This window comes from Sphaerodactylus townsendi, linkage group LG07 (assembly GCF_021028975.2).
Source record: "Sphaerodactylus townsendi isolate TG3544 linkage group LG07, MPM_Stown_v2.3, whole genome shotgun sequence".
Taxonomy (NCBI): Eukaryota; Metazoa; Chordata; class Lepidosauria; order Squamata; family Sphaerodactylidae; genus Sphaerodactylus; species Sphaerodactylus townsendi.
In genome coordinates this window covers 107,560,744-107,582,405 of record NC_059431.1, presented here as the reverse complement: position 1 = coordinate 107,582,405, position 21,662 = coordinate 107,560,744, and the positions used below count along the sequence as shown (strand labels likewise).

The window sequence follows — 21,662 nt, the reverse complement described above, 5'->3', positions numbered from 1 at the left end:
AGTCATTTTTTAAAAATCTCACTTCCTTGGATCTAAATGGGACAATTCTTAATTTTCAAAACAACTAGCTATCAGTGTATTTTTGTTCCACTCACTTGTCTAACCCCAAACCAGTAACTGTGATATTGGGCAATTTATTCCGTAATCACACATTGCTTGAAGACACAGACTTTTCCTTTTGTTCCTCCTAGTAATGCTCCAACTGTATGCAGCAAGAAGAGCTGAAGAGTGCCTTGGAGAAATTAAAGCCACTGTGCATTCACCACCTTATGCCATCTAGGAACGGAGGCCTGCCAGCCCTTCTCCTTTCTGCTGATATGTGAGCAGTGACATCATCATAAGGAAGAGATTTAAAACATGCAAGAGTAGGCACCAAGATTCTCCAATGCAGTCTGTGTTCCAGTTCACAGGGTCAAGGGAATCCCGGAAGAATTAACATTGCCCAGGAAAAAGCTTCCCGCCAAGTATTGGCTGACTGGGGAAAGGGGGGGGGAGAGGAGGGGTAGTACTCTGGAATGCAACGCTTAATCTACCATTCCAAAATCACAAGAAGGATGGCTGGCCGTTATTTTGATTGACGAAATATGTGCTTTTCAAGTATAATGATGCACGCCCTATAAAGCACAGGAGGGTCAGAACGCAACTGTAAACTCTCCCTCCAGAATGGCCATGTGTTGCTCTCAGAAACGCGATTCGAGCAGTTTGGCCTGTCGTTTACGTGAAAATAGGGCTGAAAAGCATGTCATGTGGCATCTGTGACTTCAACCTCTAATAACGGAATTGTTGCTCAAAGTTTTTTTTAAAAATCCAAGCAAGCCTAGGTCCTATTATAAAAAGCATGGGAAACACTTGTTTGTTACTTTCCGCCTGTTCATATAAATGATCTGTTATCACAACTTCCCCCCTAAAAATCACTGCCATAAGCAGCTAGTTTAATTTGTGGCGAACCCTTGTTATCTGATTTGGGATCAAATCTTACTGGCATAAAAGTTGGGCAAACCTAGAAGGAGACTACTACTCAGGTAAAACAATTTTGGGGCACAGTCTTATCAGGCTTACTAAGCAGGTCTGCTCAGAATCTGACTCAGGTCTGTTCAAAACATCTCACTCCTAGGAAAGTGTTCTTGGGACTATTAGTGTGCAATCCTACACAGAGTTAGCACAGTTCTAAGCCCATTGACTTCAGTGAACTTGGATGGGTGTCACTCTGTTTAGGACTGCACCATTACTCAAAAAGTGTCGGGACATCTAAACTAACAAATGCTTCCCCCAAAACTTGAGTCAATGTGAATCTATTTTCTCCCAGATTCCTCAGTACAAAATTTTGTAAAGGATCCTCATTGCTTGAAATTGCACTTTGCAACATGCTAATGCCCAGTGAACTCTTGATTACCCTCCAGTGAACTCTTGATAGACCCTCCTACCTGCTTCCTCCAAATCGGAACAATTAGCTGTAACCATTAATCCACAGATTTCATCCACAGCTAGGTATAGATAGACCAGGGGTCTGCAATCTGTGGCTCTCCGGATGTTCATGGACTACAATTCCCATCAGCCCCTGCCAGCATGGCCAATTGGCCATGCTGGCAGGAACTGATGGGAATTGTAGTCTGTGAACATCTGGAGAGCCACAGGTTGCAGACCTCTGAGATAGACCTTCCCATCTACTTCCTCCAAGCCTGAACAATTAGCCATAACCAATGTGTGTTGCACAACCATTTATCCACAGGTTTCACTCTTGGGGAGGTTTCCCTGTCGCCGTTGTGGGCCTATGTATTTCAGTTTAATGTGAAAAACTGGGTGCAACTCCCAGAGAAAGCAGTTCTAGAACATCAGAACTACCTTAAAAATGCACTGTGATTCCAACCATGCTACTCTAAAAATAATCCACAAAAACATTGCAGGAACTGCTGTCAGTTTACTCATTCACTCCTCTTTCTTTCAAACAGGAACCCGCATTTTGGGAACAATCTTTACTGAATAGCAGTCCTTAAAATTCAGGTATGTACTATCACAAGAGTTCAGTGCTTCATTTTCCAGTCATCCAGTCCTTAGGGCTTCAAAGTACCAAATCTGCCAGAACTCCAATAACCTTTGTGAAAGGCATCCTTTTACCACTACGGTAACTATCCCCATCAGATTCCTTCTGATCAATTAACATCCAACAAATATATCTCGTCCTTTTGTCCCATAAATAGATACAATAATTTAATTTTAAATCTTCCTATGGTTACAAAAAACATACTAATCAGATACTGGATCAAACAGAACCCAATTTAGACATACTTTTTTTAAAAAAAAAAAGCATACATAATTATTGAAACCGAATTCAGAAAAGTTTACATTTAAGGATTACTTATTGATTATGAAAAGGATGCACAGCTATGCAAGACTTGTATGAAGGGTCAATCTAATACATTAATTCCAATGGGATCTGATTCTTCCATTCAAAAACTCCTAGGGGTATGATTTTTAAAAAAATACAGGATGGATAATGCCTCCTTAACTCAACTGCTGCCTCAGCATAAATAGCTATTGTGTGGTCAAATGATTGCTTTCACCAGGTTCAGGGCTCAGACCTTGGACATGTAGCATTCAATTTCCCAATTCACTTTAATTGGGCGCTAACTGACCCTAATATTGTTTTAATGAAACCATCAAATTAGGGGGAGGAACAATTGTGGGTGGGGTGTTGACTTGCTAAACAACAGACACTTTATTGTGGGATAATGCTTGACGTATGAAATGGTACAAATTAGCAGGAAAATTATTTTTATTTTCTCTTTGCATATAACATTGATTTTCCCCCATACCCCAAAATAGAAAGGCTTAAAAAATCCTTACATATGAACACGCTTAGTAGATATGAGGAAACCTTCTAAAAGGGTATGTTTCTTGCATTTCTTTAATTTTCTGTATCAGCTCTCCTCATTAAACACATACCAAAGCCTTTACCTTATGGGTCATTTATGAATGGAATGGTCACCTTTCATTAAAATATCACAACATCATATCTGCTTTCCAGATTCAAATTTTTTCTGGATTAATGGTTCTTTGGAGAAGCCCATAATAAGCCACAATTAGAGAGATGAAATGCAACAAAAATAATTACTGTTTACACTGGACATAATAATAGCTTGGTCACTAATATATTAAGAGTGTTATCAGTAACTTCCCCGAAAAAGTTTGAAGACCCAACAGCATCCAGAAATTCCTTGGAAGTCTGAAATAGCCATATCTCCAAACAGTAGCTCAAACACCATGAAAGCAAATCATGCATTCACTGCTGAAATGTGGACTGATATATTCATATGAATAAAATAGCCTTTACATCTTTTCCAAACAAGGGTATCACTGTAATGCTCACTTACTGCATGCAAAGTAAACTACTCAGTTCCTACCAGACATTAATCAAATAGTTTAATTAGAAAGAGGTATCTTGGCCTTGTAGGTCCACAATGCTAGCCTTTAAATGATGCCTTTAAATTAGCTTTGTCTTAAAATGAGAGAAGAACTATTCATACCAACATGTTTGGGATTTTTTTTTAATTTAAGTCCTTAATCCCAGTTCTCCAAAAGTTTGAAAATTCTTATGGACAAAGACATATTAATAATGGCAGACAAAATAATAACAAAGGTTTCACTCAGCATTTATTCAGTCAAATCAGAAGAGAGTTGTATCAACGATAAGACCCATCCAAAGTCCAGCTTCTCACAATATCATTCAAAGCTACCCTAGGAATGCTTTGCACAGCATTAGCTGCTTCATTGTTCACTCACTACAGAGGGATCTTTCTCAGAAAGAAATATTCAACCATAATCAAGTTGTGCTACCAACTTAAGCATTTAATATCTATCAAAATTTAGTATCCTGTATTCATTTTTACAAAGAGGAAGAGAAAATTCCACAAATTCACACTGTGTTGTACAACCATCTCATGACTTCTGGCTAAATGTATACATGCATATTTATCTCTTCCAGATCTGCCTTTTTAATTGTCACTATCTACTACAAAAATGCAAGTTCTTCTCTTAAATGTTGGCTATGGCTACTCTGCCTCGTTATTTCACCCCTCTCTTCTGGAGATAAACACTTACACAACTGGGGAGCTAGTGGTGATTGTTGTGTTTTCCCTATGGATATATTTTTCATCAACTTTGGATGCCCCTAAACTATGCCAAATTAAAGCACTGAAACAAAAGTGAAAGGAGGGAGGGGAGGAACCATGCATCTCTAGAAATCATTTTGAAGCATGCCTGGAGTTTTCATAACTACATGTAAAAGCAGAAATCAAACCAAAACTCCTACTGATTTCAATGAGAGAGGAAGATGGGCAAGCTGAATTAGATTTAGATGGATCACGTTGGAAATTTTCAGAGAACACTTCATGGATCTCTGGACACCAAACTCACAAAGCATTTTGTGAAAGCATTTTTGAAAAGAAGAGAAGCCACCTCCCAGCGAATTACATTCTTTAATGTGCCTTATGGTATCTCAGAGGAACCCCATCATGTAGATTTTAAAAATAAAACATTAGTAGCAAACATGCAAACTCCAGATTATTTATCTAAATCACAAAGCTTCCAAAAGAGACCATGCCATTATGCTTCATCAACTGGATTGTCTACTGCAAGGCTATCAACATTTTTTTTTTGCTTGATCAATATTGATTTCGTGTCATTCTGCAGTAGAACATCATCAGCTTTATCAGATGGGCTTCACTATTCCTTGCATGTCTCTGGTCAACTGAATCGGGGCTCTTGAATACCAAGAAGTCCCAACCCCAAAAGTTAAATCAAAAGAGGTTGCCTTCATAATCAAACTATCAAAGGTGAGAGGGTGATGTCCTTTCAGAACACGGGTCTCCCCCTCCATGTGTGTGTGTCTCTCTCTTTCTGTGCGCCTGTCTCTCTTTCTCTGGAGAATCTATGACAAGAATGTATGAAACTTCCTCAAATCCTCCATTTCCTGAAGTCAGAAAGAGGAGAGACCATCAGAAGAAGAAGAAAAAAAACAAAACTGCTCACTGTGGGGGAAAAAAATTGTCAAGCCCGGCTTTGCCAACAAAGCTTCAGGAAAAAAAAATGGAGAAACATCCATAATTGCATGAGCACTTCCCATCTCAGCTTTGTCTAGTGGAAAAGCCTGTCCTTGCTCTCCCTCTCCTCCATTTTCTGGTGGAGCTAGAGAACATGACATGGCTTACCTGACTCAGATCATAGCCCTCTGTCCAACTACTCACTTCCTCTGAGACGTGCAAGTGGCTTCATGAGACAAGCAGGCTGAAGCACAAAAAGCGGGCACGAGCCCAGAGCGAGCCCCATCCCTGGCCACCCTGGATCTGCCCCTCCAAGGAGGACCTTCCCAAATAACCAAGAAGAGAAAACTTTCTCTGAGGCTGCAAAGCTGGTGGGGGGGGGGGGAGGAAAGGCTGAAGAATCAGACTCTGTGCAGCACAGAGGATCTCGAAAAGATCTTCCACCAGGATCTCCGCCTTCCCACCCACCCCCTCCAGCAGAAACTACAAAGCTGAGGAGAAAGAGGCTTACTCCAAGAGGACAAAATTTTTTTTTAAAAAAAGGAGAGAAAGCCCAGAGCTGGTGCGTGAAAGAGAAGTAGCTTTGTGTTTTGGAGTCTGGACTGGAACCAAAGCAGACAGCTTGCAAATGGAGGACAAGGAGATAAAGAAAGAAAGAGCGGGGCGGGGAGGGGGGAGAAAGAGAGAGATGGGGGGGCCCCCCCTCAGCTGTTTCTCCTCCTCTGGAAAAGCCCCAGACACCCGGGAGCTGAACCAGAAGCCCTCTGCTTCACCCTCCCTGCCTCCTTTCTTCCCTTCCCTCAGAGCCTCCTCTCCAAGGGGGAGAGCGAGCAGGACTGTGTGTGTAATGGCTTCTCTCCAGCTGTCCTCTGCCAAGCCGGCCCCCCTCTCCAGCCAAAGGGGAGACCCCCGCCGGCTCAACTTCAGCCCAGGCGGCCGCCGGTGCGCATCGATGCGGGGGGGGGGGAGGTGCCCCCCCCCCCCCCCGCCGCCGCCGTTACCTGCCCGAGAGAAGGGGCCAGATTTTTGCAAGGAGGGAAAAGAGGAACAGGAAAGGCGGAGAGAGAAACAGAAAGCAAAGAAAGAAAGAGGTCACCCGTTCGAGCCCAGCTCAGCGCTTGGGAGCGCCTTTTTTTTTTTCCCCTTGCCCACCTCTTCCAATCACTTCCCCCCCCCCCCCCAAAACTGCCCATACAACACACTTCTCAGCCCGGCTCCTCACTTTCCACCTCAATGCAACAACAGGCAACATATAGAAGAATATCACAATTGACTGCCTGCCTCCTTCCTTATCCCCCCCCCACCCCCACCAGCAACCAGCTCCACCACCACCATCTCCTCCTTCTCCTCCCCCGCTGCAAGACACGGAGACTTCTCCCGAAACAAAACCACACCGCTTCCACCACCACCGCCACCTCAATTGTTATTATTATTATTATTATTTTTGCTTCCTCCCTTCCTCTTCTTCTTCTTCTTCTTCCTCCGGCTGGGCTGAATGAATGGCTTTGCAGAGGAAGGGAGCCAAAGGAGGGAGCAAAAACCCGAGGTGGTGGCGGCGGCGGCGGCGGTGGGACAAAACCCCCGAGAAGACCTTTCTCTCCTCCTCAATCGAGATGGGCTTGAATCGCGAGGACTTACAGCCAGGTCCCGGGTGCTGGTGCTGGTGCCGGTCTCGCTCCACTCTTCTCCCTTCCCCGCTCTGCCTCGCTCCTCCTCTTCTTCTTCTCCTTCTTCTGCAAATTGTTATGGAAGTTGGGGCTTTCTTTTTTTTCCTTCTCCTCCTGAGTCTCATGTGCTCCTTGCCAGGTCTCAGCAATGGAGGATCGCCATCTTTTTCCCTGCTTTTTTTTTTCCCTCTCTCCCCTCTCTCTCCCCCCCCCTCTCCCTCTCCCTCTCCTTCACTGGCTTGCTGCAGCTGCAGATGACCTGAGATATCCGTCTCTCTCTCTCTCTCTCTCTCTCTCTCTCTCTCTCTCTCTCTGTGTCTCTCTCTGAATAATGAGCAACCAGAGGGAGCAGAAGAGAGAGAGAGAGAGAGAGAGAGAAAGAAGACAATCTCCTTGCCTACCACACAAAACGCAACAGCACCAGGGGGTGCAAGAAGGCTTTCTAGCAACAGCAACAACAACAACCCGGGGGGAGAAAGACAAAAAAAAAAGGGGGAAGGCAGGAGAACAGTGGAGAGGAGAGGAGGAGATGTGGATGGAGGAGGAGGTTGGGAAGATATGGGAAAGGTGGTTGGAAACTTGAGTCTTCTTGGGGGCTTTTCTTCCTCTTTGTGTGTGTGCGTTTGTGTGTGTGTGTGTGTGTGTGTGTGAGGCGCTCCCAGGCTTACTGAGGAGGGAAGGCGGCCAAAGCGACCTGGAGAGCTTCCCTCGTTTGGCCAAGCTGGTGCCTCCAACCTCCAACCCTCGCCGGTCTTGAAGATGCTGAGAGAAGCCCCCCGAGCTCGCGGCTCTCCTCACGGTCTTTGCGACCAGCCATGTCCAAGGGATCAATGCAGAGCAAAACCAGCCGGGGGTTCCTGCATGCTGGAGATGCCTTCTTCTGGGCTCCCCAAAGCTGATCCTTGAGATGCGACCATCTAAGGAGAAGCTGGATCTTTTTGTCCCCCCACCCCGCGCACCTCGAGCAGGGTGAAAGAACATAAATGGAACTGGAGGTTGGAAAGTGTGTGTGTGTGTGGTGGTGGGGGGGGGGGGTGTTAAAGGACACCCAGATCTACCACGTGGTTGATTTTAATTCCTCCCCCCGCACACACACCGCTTTCGCTTGCATTTGATGGAGCAGGGGAGAAAGAGAGAAGGGACTCGAATTGTCCATTTCTGGCACGTATTTTGAAGTCTTCTCCCGGAAATAAAGACGCTTTGTCGTTTGATTCCTTTCTCCCCATGCATACACACACACACACAAAGGAAGAGAGTTTTGCAAGGCTGAGGAGCAAACGCTTCTACTGTTGGAGGAGCTTTGTGCACTGTTTTTGGCCACAGCGATCTCCTTTAAAAGAAAAAATAAAACTTTGGAGTCACCCCCTCCCATCCTGTCTCCCATAGTTGACTGGACTTCTGCAGCTGGCTGGGATGATATATTCTGTGTGGAAATCAAAACCCCCAAAGGATAAGGTGCCATCACCTTGAAGTGAAATTAAAAAAAGCAGAGATGAAGTTATTACACCCCACAATCTTCAATGTTGTATAATTTCCCCAAGAAATCATTCTGAACCTTCTTCTGCAACAATGTTGGGGTGTGTGTGTTGTGTGTGTGCGTGCTTTCTTTCAACTCCTCCTTCCATGCCAGATTTAATACCTTCCAGACTTTAATCTGGTACTGAAGGGGAGATGAAGTTAGCATTGAAAAATCAATATGCGCTGTAGTGAAGGGGAAAGCAATTTGAATTGGGAGACGTGACACTATTTAAGTCTGTTTCTTTAGTCTTCAAACTGGAGTCCATCTGGATGGGAGAGGGGGAAAGGAACATTAGAGATTATCAACTATGCAGAGGAAATCCTCTCCGTGGAATGAACTGGCTGAGATCTTTTTAAAAATTAAGATTTTATTAAAATATGAAGGCTATAGTTCACTGCCAGCCTTAAAACCGAGCTGATGTCTTAACCCAAGGTACCAAGGGAAAATGCAGAACTGAGAAGATAATAGTGTCAACCAAGTAATGAGACAGCATATCTGCTTGTGGTTCCTCACAGTGGCCCTAATGCTGAGCATTATTAAGAGGTTTTAAAATAATAATAGCTATAACCCAGTTTTTTAAAAAAAAATCAGTGGAACTCATGCCATTACCCTGAAAGACCGTAATGATCATCAGTATAATCATTTTATTCTATTTAGATCAACAATATAATTTGTTTTTTTCACACCAAGTGTCAACTGAATGGAAATAAACACTCAGACCTCCCTTAGTTTTGGTTTAGCCATTAATCAAGATATTTTATAATAATGTCACAAGTTAAAAGCGCACACACACAAACCTTTTGAACTGGGTGGGGGGAGACCAGGGATACTGGATAGGAACTTGCCCAAGTGAGGCACTATCAGTGGTGGGATCCAAAAATTTTAGTAACAGGTTCCCATGGTGGTGGGATTGAAACTGTGGTGTAGAGTCAATGGGGCTGGGCGGGGCACGACGGGGGTGGGGGCGGAGGCGGGCATTCCGGGGGTGGGGCATTCCTGGGCAGGGCTGTGGCAAGGACGTAGCCGCTGCGCCGGTCCTTGGGTGGGAAACGAATGCACGCAGGCGCAGGTTGCCACGCATGCCGGTGCACCTCCTGCTAGACGGCTTCAAGTTCTGCACGCTACTGCAGAGAGGAGGGGCGTAACTAAGGCAAAAATCACGTGGCAAAATCATCAATTAGTAACCCCCTCTTGGCACACACAAATAATTAGTAACCTACTCTCGGGAACCTGTGAGAACCTGCTGGATCCCACCTCTGGGCACTATGCCTTTGAAATTATTCAATGAAATCCCAAAATAATCGGTTGCAGGTCCTGGGTTCAATTCCTAGCACCTCCAGTTAAAAGGGTCAGGTAGTAAGTGATTCAGAAGACCTCTACTGGAGACCTTGGAGAGTAGCTGCCAGTTAGAACAGACAATACTGCCCTTGATAGTTCAATGGTCTGATTGTCTCAATAGCAGGTGGCTTCGTGTGTTCAGGAAGAGCAGGGTGTGTGCTCAGATCTCTTTCATTGAGATCAAATTGATGGAATTTAATAGTGTTTATCCTTTTTTATATTTTATAACCTTTAATGGCATAGAAAAGTGTTTATCTTTAGTGGGGTCATGCCTTGTTATATCAGCATGTCTTAAGGATTCTAAGAGGTGGCTTTCAAGAACCACATTAATTGTATAGCTCAATACAGCCTGATGTTATATAATAACTACAACAACAACAACAATCTCTTCGTCTACTTGAGTGGGGAAAAAAACCAGAATTTCCAACATATGAGAAAAAAAGAGTCTGTTGAGAGGAGAAGTTAACACTGCTGGATTCAGAAAATCAGCTTGGAAGAAACCCAGAAATTTATACAGACTTCCATGGTTTCATGCAGACAAGTGAAGCGGACACCTCCTAAGATGCTGATAAAAGAACATTAGGGAAAGGAGGGGACTGTCTTTGCTACTGCCAAGGAGGTGCATGTGTTCTGGCAGCAATTTTCTATAAATCATCCCTTCTTGTGAAAGGAACGCCAAGACTTTACAAAAAGTCTTTGACGTACCTTCAGCACTCAAGCAGATAATGTGCCTCTTTGTCTTTTAATAATGAATCCTGACTTTTCCTGTCAGCCAATAGTCCTGGAAAAAAATAAGAGCTGAAGAGGTAGAAGCAAGCTTGGAACTTCATGTCAGTCCCAGGAAGCCTAAGCCACATCAATCCTGTGATCTTGGGAAGGGGGCAGGGAACACAAACAAAGCAAAGCCCAGTCTTCCTGGATATCATTTCTCAGTGAACCTCATTTCCATAGGAATGCCCACAAGCAATGGGTCTTCCTGGCAATCCAGAGCACACATAATTATGTGCAGATTGTCCTAGGCAGCGCAATCATAAATGCGCAATCGTCATGATGTATTGTTCCTGAAGAATCCCACATAGCTGAAAGGCAACCTTTTATTTCAAATCACTGATTCACCTCTTCAGACCATCACAAGCTCCATTCAACGCAATTGACGTCTCTTAACCCCTTGTGCTCCACAGAACTTCTCAGAATTGTCAACAACAGGGTCTGGAGTGTCTTATTTATGGAAAGTTGACTTATTGATGGCATTACTTCTCTTCCAAACCATGATTGATAGCTTGACATGGAGCTTTTTAAAGATCCTTTTCACATGTTCCAAAATTATTACAAAGTCAGTTTCATGTAAAAACAAATGCCGTAAATGGCTCTAGATCAAAATTATAAGCAGCCTGCAAGAAAGCCTAAGCAGATATACTCAGAATCTTACTTTAGTGATTCAGTGAGGCTTACTCCTATGAAAATGTTCTTACGATCAAACTACTAATCACCTATGGTAACAACTTCCAGGCAACCAGGCTGCCAAGTCTTCACAAATTGCAGGAGATCGAGTTCTTCTGCATTCTTCTCACATGGCTACCTACAAGCAAGTAGAAAAGTACAAATGGTTGTGAGCAACTCAATTGTGAGTTTCACTGAGAGGCATCTCCCTCTTTCAGACAGGAGAGTTCAAAATCCCCAAAGAAGTTGATCTGCAATATGTTCTAGATAGACAAAAGAATGAATTCCTTCCTGTGATTTATAATAAACCTCTTGGAACGACAAAATGTGATGACAGATACTCACTTAGATGGCTTTTTAGAAGGATTAGGCCAAACTTGTCAAATATAAGGGACTCCAGTGCTGTCTGTGCCCCCCCCCCCCCACACACACACAAATTACTGAGCTGTCTGTGGAGCTAGGAAGCAGCTGCCTTTCTCAGGACAAAGAGACTGACTCGGCAATTCAGATACTGCTGAGCACCAGCCTCTCCAACCATTCTCTTTAAATTAGCTGCACAAGTGTCTAAGAGTATAGATAGCATAACACAGCAGAGTGCAGCACCTTGGAACAGAATATCGAACTGGTTGTTAGTACAAATGGAATGTTGGGAAAGGGCTTAGATCACAGGTGTCAAATGTGTTGGTTGCGAAGGCAGGACATGGCATAAATGTGACTTGGGTGGGAGGTGGCTGGCTCGGCTGGCCTCAGAATGGCACTGCAGGGATGGATTGGGGAGGGAGAGAGGTGACTGCCTTGGAGGGCATATCAGGCCCACAAGTCAGCTGAGGCAACCCCCCACCCTCACTCCTGATCTAGCCTGGCAAGGTGGCAGGGTTGCTTCAGCTGGCTTGAGGGCCTCGTAAGATCCCTTAAGGGGCTGGATGTGTAACCTCAGCTTGTGGGTTCTGTGGGGCAGAACTTGGAATGAGTTTGCAACAACAATTTTTAAAAACAAAATGGTTTACTTTCTTAACATATAACATCAACATTTAACATCACACTTCAAGGTCCTGTTCAGGTTGCATTTTCAAGTCCTTCTAGTTACAGTCTTGTAATGCCAAGTCCATTTCTTCTTGCAGGTGGGTTGGCTCCTGAAGACTCCAAGGGCTTGGTGAACAGGATTCAACATGGTGAAGGTTTCCAGGAGAACTCTCACCCATTACAAACATGAAAAGAAACCCTGAAACAATAAACTCCCAACATTTACAACATAGCAAAAACAAACAACTACCTTCCCAGTAGTTCCCAACAATATTGCAGTTACCTTAACAAGGTGTTAAGGGCTTATACAACCAAGGTCCGAGTCTGGTAGCCTTGCCTCCTCCAACTACATGAGGTCTGCTGCAGCCTCTTGCTGCTTTGAGTCTCCACCCCTTACTGGGTCAACCCATTCTGAGCTAGGGGGTTACAGATGCAGCACCCAGGCCATGTTTGGCACCCCTGGTTTAAATGGTGAGGAAGTTCAAGCTGCAGGGACATTAGGGGAAGAAACATTGGGGAATGAGTCATATTATATATGGTACTGTTAGAAATGAACTACTGGTCCTACCACTGGTTTTCTCACCCTGTAATTTTAGAGTGACTTTTAACATTGTGATCTGATTGGAGTGTTTGCCCTTGATCTTGAGTAGGCTGAGTCATAGGAGAAAGGTCCCCTGTAAGTCACGTAAACTGAATATATTGTACAGAGGCAATATTGGACACACCATTACCCATTAATGTTTTCCTCTGGTGCCCACTTCCATCTTCTCCAAAAGAAGGAGATTTGCTCTCCCTTAGTGCTGCCCTGAACCACAAGGTAAAGTAATGTTCTGCCCCCCAAGTGAATCTATTTTTAGTACCCTGTACTTGGCTAGGACAGAGTGTGGGAGACACAAGCCAGGTTCAACAGTTCTTACAATAGGTTTATTACTTGAGAGAATCAAGACCCTAACTCCTCCCTTTAGTCTATCTAATCAGAGTACTTGCTTGTCTTGAGCAGGCTTGAAGACTGTGTCTTCTCTTGGCTGCTTTCAAGAAAGTCCACTGTGTCTTGCTTCCTTTCAGTTCTTTCAGTCTTTGTCTAGTTCTAATTACTGTTAAACTTAACTTGTGCTCCATGGACATCACAAATATTCCAGTCTCCAACTACCCTTAGCACCTCACTCTGACTGACTGGCTAGAACTAAAACAGGGGATTGCTGTGTAAAGAAAAGAAACTGCCTATTAGGAAATGTCTTAAAGGGACAGGGGCTAACTAAAATACCCTCCCTTAGAAGACTTAACAATGAACTAAAACCATGCTAACTATGGGGAAACTGAATCTTAATGGGGAAATAACAAAAGCCTCTGTGGGGGCATGACAGGTAAGGTATAATAAACAAAATAAAATAATTAAAAGAAGATGTTTCAGAAGTGCCCACCAAGTGGCATATTTACTTCAGTAGGAAGCACCCATTCAGCAACAGATTCCACCATGTTAGCTTTTTGGGTTGGAATCTCTTAACATTTTATGATTGGCTGCAATCCTGGTGGCAGCCATTTTGTGGTGGCTGTCACGATCTGCTCTCGAAATCTAAAAATGTCCACTGGTTCTGAATGCTGAGTGCTATGCGCAAGCAATATGGATGGCTTTCTTGTTTAGGTCCTGCTTCTAAGCTTCTGAAGAATCTTCCCAGCTCTGTTAATGCAGTTACCAACCCTGAGATGCAAAGTTCCTGGAGATTTTGGGATGGGCTCTGGTGAGGACAGAGTTTCAGAAGGGGAGAGACTTCATCAGGGTATAAGTCCATAGAGGCCACCCTCCAGACCAGGGGTCTTCAAACTATGGCCCTCCAGATGTTCATGGACTACAATTCCCATCAGCCCTGTCATTGGGCCATGCTGGCAGGGGCTGATGGGAATTGTAGTCAGTGAACATCTGGAGGTCCGTAGTTTGAAGACCCCTGCTCCAGACCTATCATTTCTTTAGGTGATTGCACTTCTGTAGTCTGGAGATAAGTTGTAATTCTGAGATAACTCTAGTCCCTAGCTGGATGTTGACTACCCTAGTTACTGAAAACAGACTGCAAGACTTAGGTGGGCCCCATTCTGATCCAGCAAGGCATTCTTATGCCTTTAACAAATAATGTGTGGTTGCTGGGAGCCTGACCTCATCTGATCTCAGAAGCTAAGCAGAGTTGACTGTGGCAAGTACTTGGTTGGGAGTCCTCCAAGGGCATGAAGGCAAGTCAATGACAAACCACCTTTGAATGTTTTCAGCCTTGAAAACCTGACCAGGTTTTCACAAGTCAAACTGTGACATAAAGAAATAAAAAATATTTCCAAAATACTCAGTGTGGCTTACAAGCATTTTTAAAAGAAATCCAACATGAATACTATCAGCAAGATTACAGACATGCAAGATCAGCCTAGAACTATCTGATTCTATGGAAAATAAACAAAAAACAGCTGTAAAACCTCAAATGATAACCCTTCCAAAAAAACAGCATAGAGCACAATCAAGAACTAAAGAAGTAGCCAGCCATAATATAACCAAGGAGCCTCCCAGAACCGGAACATCTTCACCATTCTCTAAAAAACCAGCAGTGAGGAGGCTGATCGAGTCTCCTGGGACTAGGACAGTGATGGTGAACCTATGGCATGGGTGCCAGAGGTGGCACTCAGAGCCCTCTCTGTGGGTATGCGCACACAGAGTTTGTCATGTGGGGGGCGGAAAATCACACACACACACACACACACCCCATGCACACACACATCTAGGCTGGTCTGGGCCACTAAGCATGACATGCGCGCACCGCGGTGAGCAGGGAGGACTCGGCTGGCGGGCCTGGTGCCTGTGTTCCACGTGGCTGCTGCCCGAGGGGGGGGGGCGCAGAGGAGGCAGAGATGCTAGAGAGGCACAGAGCAGTGTGTGCAGGACTTGCTGGAGGCTAGAGCAGGCTGGCCCCTGCTCGAGCGGGTGGGGTGGAGGAAGAGGGAGCCAACCGGTTTTTTCTAAACTAAAACCTCAGCATTCAGGTTAAATTGCCGGGTTGGCACTTCGAGATAAATAACTGGGGTTTGGGATGCAATGTGGGCACTCGGTCTTAAAAAGGTTCACCATCACTGGACTAGGAGATCCAGTGTTAGAATCCAACAACTGTGAAGTTCGTCTCCTGGTGCTCACCAACATAACTCACTATTGACAGGAATGTGGAAGACTGGAGAATGACCACCGGATGATCCCGTGTAGCAACCTATATCTACACTTTAATTTCCATGTGCTAATTGTAATGTTGTCTACATGTGCATTTTGTAACAGATGAAGCAGCCCTAAGCAATTTGTGGGAATGGGGAGAGCAGAAGGAAAGAAAGATTCCCCTAAAACGTCTCTTGCAGTACCCATGTTTTCTATATTTGAAAAAGATGAAACAAGACCGATCAAGATATCAAAACTTCTTGAGCCCAGATGCATTTGGATTAAATCTGTACAGAAGTTGGGTTTAATTTAGAAGCTAAACCTTCCTTGTGGCAGCCCTAATTCCTCCCATCCTAAAATAAGATTTTTAAAAAATCTTCAGTTTATATCAGCCACATTACAGTGGCTAGGCTTCAGAGCTGATAGAGTCCTTCTGGAAGACACCCTCTAAGGTTTAGAGAAACGGAGGGGACGCCAAGGAAAGTGAAGGAATCTTCTGAAATGGGCAGACACTGAGAGAGTTGCAATACTGAACAATTTCTGCAGAAAAGTCCATCTCCACTTTTCACACCTGGGAAACGATCCAACCAAGGCTAAGTAAGTAAGTAAGTAATAATAATGCTAGTAAGAGGTATCCATAAGCTCAGCACTCTCCCATTAAAACCAGTGGAACTTGCAATGCTCTTTGGTTGAATTGTGCACCTTCTTTATGAGGGAATAATGACTGGCTATTTTCAAAAGAGCCTTTACAGGCTAATTGACTATGTTTTAGCAGAGGCCACACCAGATTCCAAAAGAGCAGCCGTTCATCTAAAAGCCTCAAATGTTGGATGACTACGATTTGAAAGTAAACAAGAAGGGAGGCTGATATTTCAAGCTATCAGGGCCAGTTCTGGGAGTGCCTGCCTTTGTTGTGACCTTAGTGATGTGAACCTCCCTGGATTTTGGTGGGGCTTAATCACAGTTGAAATGCATTGATGTGCAGTGAAGTGGCCACTGAACCAAGGCACTTTAGGAATGCTAGTCACACCCATGTGGAAGGGTGGCATCTGAAAAACAGTCTGCACTTGGGTCTGAAGGACAGGAAAGCATTTTGCAAGGGAGCTGATGGTTTGGGGGGGAGTGTTGCTGGCAAGGAGGAAGTTGAACTGGACAGAGGATAAAAGTGTTGGCATAGCTGTAGAAGTGTTGATATAGTTGTACATACAGTTGCCTCAATGACTCTGCTCAGCCTATTTACTGTTAAAACGCCCCCCCCACCCCCCCCCCCCCCCCCCCCCCCCCCCCCCCACCCCCCCCCCCCCCCCCCACCCCCCCCCCCCCACCCCCCCCCCCCCCCCCCCCCCCCCCCCCCCACCCCCCCCCCCCCCCACCCCCCCCCCCCCCCACCCCCCCCCCCCCCCACCCCCCCCCCCCCCCACCCCCCCCCCCCCCCACCCCCCCCCCCCCCCACCCCCCCCCCCCCCCACCCCCCCCCCCCCCCACCCCCCCCCCCCCCCACCCCCCCCCCCCCCCACCCCCCCCCCCCCCCACCCCCCCCCCCCCCCACCCCCCCCCCCCCCCACCCCCCCCCCCCCCCACCCCCCCCCCCCCCCACCCCCCCCCCCCCCCACCCCCCCCCCCCCCCACCCCCCCCCCCCCCCACCCCCCCCCCCCCCCACCCCCCCCCCCCCCCACCCCCCCCCCCCCCCACCCCCCCCCCCCCCCACCCCCCCCCCCCCCCACCCCCCCCCCCCCCCACCCCCCCCCCCCCCCACCCCCCCCCCCCCCCACCCCCCCCCCCCCCCACCCCCCCCCCCCCCCACCCCCCCCCCCCCCCACCCCCCCCCCCCCCCACCCCCCCCCCCCCCCACCCCCCCCCCCCCCCACCCCCCCCCCCCCCCACCCCCCCCCCCCCCCACCCCCCCCCCCCCCCACCCCCCCCCCCCCCCACCCCCCCCCCCCCCCACCCCCCCCCCCCCCCACCCCCCCCCCCCCCCACCCCCCCCCCCCCCCACCCCCCCCCCCCCCCACCCCCCCCCCCCCCCACCCCCCCCCCCCCCCACCCCCCCCCCCCCCCACCCCCCCCCCCCCCCACCCCCCCCCCCCCCCACCCCCCCCCCCCCCCACCCCCCCCCCCCCCCACCCCCCCCCCCCCCCACCCCCCCCCCCCCCCACCCCCCCCCCCCCCCACCCCCCCCCCCCCCCACCCCCCCCCCCCCCCACCCCCCCCCCCCCCCACCCCCCCCCCCCCCCACCCCCCCCCCCCCCCACCCCCCCCCCCCCCCACCCCCCCCCCCCCCCACCCCCCCCCCCCCCCACCCCCCCCCCCCCCCACCCCCCCCCCCCCCCACCCCCCCCCCCCCCCACCCCCCCCCCCCCCCACCCCCCCCCCCCCCCACCCCCCCCCCCCCCCACCCCCCCCCCCCCCCACCCCCCCCCCCCCCCACCCCCCCCCCCCCCCACCCCCCCCCCCCCCCACCCCCCCCCCCCCCCACCCCCCCCCCCCCCCACCCCCCCCCCCCCCCACCCCCCCCCCCCCCCACCCCCCCCCCCCCCCACCCCCCCCCCCCCCCACCCCCCCCCCCCCCCACCCCCCCCCCCCCCCACCCCCCCCCCCCCCCACCCCCCCCCCCCCCCACCCCCCCCCCCCCCCACCCCCCCCCCCCCCCACCCCCCCCCCCCCCCACCCCCCCCCCCCCCCACCCCCCCCCCCCCCCACCCCCCCCCCCCCCCACCCCCCCCCCCCCCCACCCCCCCCCCCCCCCACCCCCCCCCCCCCCCACCCCCCCCCCCCCCCACCCCCCCCCCCCCCCACCCCCCCCCCCCCCCACCCCCCCCCCCCCCCACCCCCCCCCCCCCCCACCCCCCCCCCCCCCCACCCCCCCCCCCCCCCACCCCCCCCCCCCCCCACCCCCCCCCCCCCCCACCCCCCCCCCCCCCCACCCCCCCCCCCCCCCACCCCCCCCCCCCCCCACCCCCCCCCCCCCCCACCCCCCCCCCCCCCCACCCCCCCCCCCCCCCACCCCCCCCCCCCCCCACCCCCCCCCCCCCCCACCCCCCCCCCCCCCCACCCCCCCCCCCCCCCACCCCCCCCCCCCCCCACCCCCCCCCCCCCCCACCCCCCCCCCCCCCCACCCCCCCCCCCCCCCACCCCCCCCCCCCCCCACCCCCCCCCCCCCCCACCCCCCCCCCCCCCCACCCCCCCCCCCCCCCACCCCCCCCCCCCCCCACCCCCCCCCCCCCCCACCCCCCCCCCCCCCCACCCCCCCCCCCCCCCACCCCCCCCCCCCCCCACCCCCCCCCCCCCCCACCCCCCCCCCCCCCCACCCCCCCCCCCCCCCACCCCCCCCCCCCCCCACCCCCCCCCCCCCCCACCCCCCCCCCCCCCCACCCCCCCCCCCCCCCACCCCCCCCCCCCCCCACCCCCCCCCCCCCCCACCCCCCCCCCCCCCCACCCCCCCCCCCCCCCACCCCCCCCCCCCCCCACCCCCCCCCCCCCCCACCCCCCCCCCCCCCCACCCCCCCCCCCCCCCACCCCCCCCCCCCCCCACCCCCCCCCCCCCCCACCCCCCCCCCCCCCCACCCCCCCCCCCCCCCACCCCCCCCCCCCCCCACCCCCCCCCCCCCCCACCCCCCCCCCCCCCCACCCCCCCCCCCCCCCACCCCCCCCCCCCCCCACCCCCCCCCCCCCCCACCCCCCCCCCCCCCCACCCCCCCCCCCCCCCACCCCCCCCCCCCCCCACCCCCCCCCCCCCCCACCCCCCCCCCCCCCCACCCCCCCCCCCCCCCACCCCCCCCCCCCCCCACCCCCCCCCCCCCCCACCCCCCCCCCCCCCCACCCCCCCCCCCCCCCACCCCCCCCCCCCCCCACCCCCCCCCCCCCCCACCCCCCCCCCCCCCCACCCCCCCCCCCCCCCACCCCCCCCCCCCCCCACCCCCCCCCCCCCCCACCCCCCCCCCCCCCCACCCCCCCCCCCCCCCACCCCCCCCCCCCCCCACCCCCCCCCCCCCCCACCCCCCCCCCCCCCCACCCCCCCCCCCCCCCACCCCCCCCCCCCCCCACCCCCCCCCCCCCCCACCCCCCCCCCCCCCCACCCCCCCCCCCCCCCACCCCCCCCCCCCCCCACCCCCCCCCCCCCCCACCCCCCCCCCCCCCCACCCCCCCCCCCCCCCACCCCCCCCCCCCCCCACCCCCCCCCCCCCCCACCCCCCCCCCCCCCCACCCCCCCCCCCCCCCACCCCCCCCCCCCCCCACCCCCCCCCCCCCCCACCCCCCCCCCCCCCCACCCCCCCCCCCCCCCACCCCCCCCCCCCCCCACCCCCCCCCCCCCCCACCCCCCCCCCCCCCCACCCCCCCCCCCCCCCACCCCCCCCCCCCCCCACCCCCCCCCCCCCCCACCCCCCCCCCCCCCCACCCCCCCCCCCCCCCACCCCCCCCCCCCCCCACCCCCCCCCCCCCCCACCCCCCCCCCCCCCCACCCCCCCCCCCCCCCACCCCCCCCCCCCCCCACCCCCCCCCCCCCCCACCCCCCCCCCCCCCCACCCCCCCCCCCCCCCACCCCCCCCCCCCCCCACCCCCCCCCCCCCCCACCCCCCCCCCCCCCCACCCCCCCCCCCCCCCACCCCCCCCCCCCCCCACCCCCCCCCCCCCCCACCCCCCCCCCCCCCCACCCCCCCCCCCCCCCACCCCCCCCCCCCCCCACCCCCCCCCCCCCCCACCCCCCCCCCCCCCCACCCCCCCCCCCCCCCACCCCCCCCCCCCCCCACCCCCCCCCCCCCCCACCCCCCCCCCCCCCCACCCCCCCCCCCCCCCACCCCCCCCCCCCCCCACCCCCCCCCCCCCCCACCCCCCCCCCCCCCCACCCCCCCCCCCCCCCACCCCCCCCCCCCCCCACCCCCCCCCCCCCCCACCCCCCCCCCCCCCCACCCCCCCCCCCCCCCACCCCCCCCCCCCCCCACCCCCCCCCCCCCCCACCCCCCCCCCCCCCCACCCCCCCCCCCCCCCACCCCCCCCCCCCCCCACCCCCCCCCCCCCCCACCCCCCCCCCCCCCCACCCCCCCCCCCCCCCACCCCCCCCCCCCCCCACCCCCCCCCCCCCCCACCCCCCCCCCCCCCCACCCCCCCCCCCCCCCACCCCCCCCCCCCCCCACCCCCCCCCCCCCCCACCCCCCCCCCCCCCCACCCCCCCCCCCCCCCACCCCCCCCCCCCCCCACCCCCCCCCCCCCCCACCCCCCCCCCCCCCCACCCCCCCCCCCCCCCACCCCCCCCCCCCCCCACCCCCCCCCCCCCCCACCCCCCCCCCCCCCCACCCCCCCCCCCCCCCACCCCCCCCCCCCCCCACCCCCCCCCCCCCCCACCCCCCCCCCCCCCCACCCCCCCCCCCCCCCACCCCCCCCCCCCCCCACCCCCCCCCCCCCCCACCCCCCCCCCCCCCCACCCCCCCCCCCCCCCACCCCCCCCCCCCCCCACCCCCCCCCCCCCCCACCCCCCCCCCCCCCCACCCCCCCCCCCCCCCACCCCCCCCCCCCCCCACCCCCCCCCCCCCCCACCCCCCCCCCCCCCCACCCCCCCCCCCCCCCACCCCCCCCCCCCCCCACCCCCCCCCCCCCCCACCCCCCCCCCCCCCCACCCCCCCCCCCCCCCACCCCCCCCCCCCCCCACCCCCCCCCCCCCCCACCCCCCCCCCCCCCCACCCCCCCCCCCCCCCACCCCCCCCCCCCCCCACCCCCCCCCCCCCCCACCCCCCCCCCCCCCCACCCCCCCCCCCCCCCACCCCCCCCCCCCCCCACCCCCCCCCCCCCCCACCCCCCCCCCCCCCCACCCCCCCCCCCCCCCACCCCCCCCCCCCCCCACCCCCCCCCCCCCCCACCCCCCCCCCCCCCCACCCCCCCCCCCCCCCACCCCCCCCCCCCCCCACCCCCCCCCCCCCCCACCCCCCCCCCCCCCCACCCCCCCCCCCCCCCACCCCCCCCCCCCCCCACCCCCCCCCCCCCCCACCCCCCCCCCCCCCCACCCCCCCCCCCCCCCACCCCCCCCCCCCCCCACCCCCCCCCCCCCCCACCCCCCCCCCCCCCCACCCCCCCCCCCCCCCACCCCCCCCCCCCCCCACCCCCCCCCCCCCCCACCCCCCCCCCCCCCCACCCCCCCCCCCCCCCACCCCCCCCCCCCCCCACCCCCCCCCCCCCCCACCCCCCCCCCCCCCCACCCCCCCCCCCCCCCACCCCCCCCCCCCCCCACCCCCCCCCCCCCCCACCCCCCCCCCCCCAGCTTCATGTGTAGGAGCGGGGGAACCAATCCAGTTCACCAGATAAGAATCTGCCACTCATGTGCAGGAGTGGGGAATCAAACCAGGGTCTTCAAATTAGAGCCCACCGGTCTTAACACCACACTGGCTATACCAGAACATGAAAACTTTGGGAAGGCCGCTCTTTGGCTCGGATCTCACAGGGTGGTCTTTGGTAAGCCATTATAGTT

At 55.8% G+C, this 21,662-nt stretch overlaps 1 protein-coding gene across 6 annotated transcripts in view; it reads right to left on the bottom strand.

Annotated features, from left to right (window-relative positions):
- Positions 1–7,360, bottom strand: part of ZNF462 (zinc finger protein 462) — a 180,994-nt gene extending 173,634 nt beyond the window's left edge. For 5 of the 6 annotated variants that reach the window (XM_048504814.1, XM_048504815.1, XM_048504813.1 and 2 more), the window contains exon 1: positions 6,678–7,360. The gene's annotated coding sequence lies outside the window, so the exon portion shown is untranslated. The remainder of the gene's footprint in view (positions 1–6,677) is intronic. The other variant, XM_048504818.1, reaches the window with a different exon arrangement.
- Positions 7,361–21,662: the final 14,302 nt, after the last annotated feature.